The sequence below is a fragment of the Lactuca sativa genome, chromosome 8 (genome assembly GCF_002870075.4).
Source record: "Lactuca sativa cultivar Salinas chromosome 8, Lsat_Salinas_v11, whole genome shotgun sequence".
Taxonomy (NCBI): Eukaryota; Viridiplantae; Streptophyta; class Magnoliopsida; order Asterales; family Asteraceae; genus Lactuca; species Lactuca sativa.
In genome coordinates, this window is record NC_056630.2 from 218,924,393 (window position 1) to 218,928,659 (window position 4,267).

Here is a 4,267-nt window from a genome sequence, read left to right on the forward strand (position 1 = left end):
ACCAAATAAATTTTATTCTTAGGCAATGATTTTCCCCAATATATAGTTAAAATATGAATATTCAGGGTTTATTATGTTAAAATACGAGTTTGGGTGAAAATCCCGCGTTAAAATCTCGAAAAACAGGCTCAAAATACTAAAAATATTGAAAATCGGGCAAAAACTGCCAAATTCCGAAATTTGGGCCGAGGATGCGAAGGTTCGGCCCCTTAGGAGCTTGGAAACGAAGGTGAGGCTTGGTTGTGCATGGGAACTGAGTGTGGATGGGTTCGGCTGCACAGGCTCGCTCCTCGGACAGAAGCTCAAGCCCTCGGACCGAAGGTCAGCTCCTTAGACCGAAAGTGTTGTCCTCTCGGACCGAAAGTGAGAAGAGAAGAGCAGAAGGTCAGGCTCGGTTTGGGAATGATCAGAGGACCAAAATAGACAGAGCACTCGGTCCATTTCAGTTGAGAGGGTCTCGGCTCCTAAGAGGTTTCGGTTCCTGAGAGGGTTTCGGTTTCTAAGAGGTTTCGGTTCCTTAAGTCCGTTTTTCGCGTAGACTTCCGTTTTTGGACTGTTTTCGTCAAATTTGAGGGCCGGGATGCCCCGAGTGATTTTAAGAAGTTGAGAGAGATTTCAGGAGACATTTGAGAAAGATTTGACGTACTGGGAGAGATTTGGGAGAGATTTCACATACTTGGAGAGATTTCTCATTAAGAGAGATATTTGGGAGAGATTTCACATACTTGGAGAGATTTGACATTCTTGGAGAGATTTCTCATACAAAGAGAGATTTGGGAGATATTTCACATACTTGGAGAGATTTATGAGAGATTTGACATTCTTGGAGAGATTTCTCATACAAAGAGAGATTTGGGAGAGATTTCACATACTTGGAGAGATTTCTAATTCAGAGAGATATTTGGGAGAGATTTCACATACTTGGAGAGATTTGACATTCTTGGAGAGATTTCTCATACAGAGAGAGAGATTTGGGAGAGATTTCACATACTTGGAGAGATTTGGGAGAGATAGGACATTTTTGGAGAGATTTCATATACAAAGAGAGATTTGGGAGAGATTTCACATACTTGGAGAGATTTGACATTCTTGGAGAGATTTGGCTTCGCAATGCAAGGTTCGTAAACCTCGTTAAGTCTTGTTATGTCTGTCATATGCCCTCGGGGGTTAGGGAATAATGTTTTATCAAGTACTTTCATCACTTGCCCTGATTAGGGTTTAGAGTTTCCGTATACATGAAAATTCTAAGTGATACTTTGCATTAAGAGTGCAAGATCTTTAATAAGGAACATAATGAAAACCCTAGCATACAAGGGTTAGATGAGTTGACCGGTTTGACTTGTTGACTTTAGTTGACTTTGACTTAACTGGAATTTGATGGTTGTCACACCAGAAGTGGTTGCTCTGGAGAGAAAAAAGATTGAGAGGTACATCTGGGGGCTGTCGCCCCAAATTCAGGGAAGTGGCATTGCTTCCAGGCCTGTTACCTTTGACAGTGCCAAAGAGTTGGCACAGTCCCTTATTGACAACGGAGCCCGTCAAAACTCAGTGGTTGTTGCCCCATAACAACCCAACGGAAACAACAAGAACAACAATAACAAGAACAACAGCAAGAAGAAAGCTTGTAATAAGAGAAAGGACAAATCTTCTCAGGAACCCTCAAAGAAGCAACAATTAGTGGCGGTCCATGCTGCTACTGTACCTGCTGATGTTCCTGCTAACCCTGGACCAGCTAAGCCTTATGCTGGTAAGCTCCCCAAATGCAACAAGTGCAATTTTCACCATAATGGAAATTATCGGGAAATGTAGTGTCGTAACTACAACAGAAAAGGGCATACCGCCCAATTCTGTAAATCACCACACCAACCGATTAACCAAGTACCTACTGCTGGAGTAGGTCAAGCATGCTATGGATGCGGTGATGTGGGGCATTTCAAAAGAGATTGTCCGAAAGCTGGAAATGCCGGTGGAGTTGGGAGGATTCTGGCATTAGGTCACGAAAAAGCGGTGGTAGACCCCGCGGTGGTCACGGGTACGTTTCTTCCCAACAATACTTATGCATGCATTCTATTTGATTGTGGTGCTGAGAAGAGCTTCGTGATCCATAATTTCAAACACCTGCTAAATCAAAACTCCCAACCACTAAGAGAAACTTCGACAACCAAAATGGCTAACGGAAATCCAAATACACCAACGATATATACATAGGATATACCCTTAACTTGAATAACTTTTCGTTCCCAATAGACCTTTTGCCGGTCTCTATCAAAAGTTTCAACCTCATAATAGGTATAGATTGGTTGTGCCCTAACCATGCTAATATCCTATGCTATGAAAGAGCCATTCGCCTGAACTTGCCAACTAACGAAACTCTTATCATCTATGGCGACAAACTCGAAATGAAACTTCAGATCATTTCTTGCATGAAGGCACAGAAGTACCTTCGCAAGGAGTATTGTGCTTTCTTGGCTCACATGGTAGACAAAAAGCAAGAAGTGAAAGACATCGCGAGCATTCCTGAGGTCTGCAACTTTCCCGAAATTTTTCCCGACGATCCGCCATGAGTGCCTCCCGAACGACAATTCGAATTCAGAATCGACTTAATCCCTGGGGCTACCCCTGTAGCCAAATCCCCCTATCATCATGCACCTTCTGAAATACAGGAATTATCTAGCCAGCTAAACGAACTCTTTAGCAAAGGTTTCATAAGACCAAGCTTCTCACCCTGGGGAGCACCGATCTTGTTCGTGAAGAAGAAGGATGGATCATTATGTATGTGCATAGACTACTGCGAGCTGAATAAACTTACCATCAAGAATCGATATCCTCTGCCTCGCATTGACGATCTGTTCGACCAACTTCAAGGTGCGAGCTACTTCTCGAAAATAGACTTGAGATTCGGGTATCATCAACTACGGATTTTGGAGGAGGACATTCCCAATACCGCATTCAGAACTCCTATGGTCATTATGAGTTTGTGGTGATGCCATTCGGATTGACGAATGCAACTTCTGTGTTCATGGACTTGATGAACAGAGTGTGTCGTCCATTCTTGGACAAATCATAGTCTTCATTGACAACATCCTTATCTACTCAAGAAGTGAAGAGGAGCATGGCCAACATCTCCGGCAAGTATTGCAAACTCTCAGAACAAAGAAACTCTATGCGAAGTTGTCAAAATGTGAATTTGGATCAGGAAGGTAGATTTACTGAGTCACGTGGTTAGTCAATAGGGAATACATGTGGACCCTTCCAACATAAAGGCAATTGAGAACTGGTCAGCACCTAAAACACCTACAGAAATCCATCAATTCTTCGGTCTTGCTGGCTACTATCGTAGATTCATCCAAAATTTCTCCTGAGTTGCTAAACTCCTTACCACCATGACGTAAAAGGGTGTAACTTTTAGCTGGGGAGAGAAACAAGAAACAATGTTCCAAACGCTGAAGTGAGCTCTGTGCAACACACCGATCCTGTCTCTTCCTGAAGGGACAAAGGATTTCATAGTGTACTGTGATGCTTCTAATCAAGGGCTTGGATGTGTTCTTATGTAAATAGGAATGGTTATATCTTACGCTTCAAGACAACTAAAGACACATGAGGTCAACTATATAACACATGACCTTAAACTAGGAGCAGTGGTATTTGCTCTAAAGATTTGGAGACATTATTTATATGGCATGAAATGCACAATATTCACGGACCATAAAGGCCTTCAGCATATCTTGGACCAGAAAGAGCTGAACATGAGGCAATGACGGTGGGTGGAGCTACTACACTACTACGAATGTGAGATTCTTTATCACCCTGGTAAAGACAATGTAGTAGGTAACGCCCTTAGTAGAAAAGAATACTCGGGACGCCGAGTAAAGTCGTTGACCATGACAATCCAATCACATGTGTCCACACATATTAAAGAGGCTCAACTAGAGGCCTTGAAACTCGAAAATGTGGCAGGTGAAACCCTGAGAGGAATGGATAAGAACTTTGAAGTCAGGGATGATGGAGTCTATTATTTCATGAACCGGATCTGGACACCAAAGTTCGGTGGTTATAGAGACGTGGTTATGAATGAAGCACAGAAAAACCGATACTCCATTCATCGAGGTTTAGACAAGATGTATCTGGACCTCAAGAAAATTTACTGGTGGCCTAACATGAAGGACGAAATCGCTACCTTTGTGGGCAAGTGCCTTACTTGTGCCAAAGTCTAGGTAGAGTACCAGAAACCTTCAGGTTTATTGCAACAACCTGAAATCCCTGAATG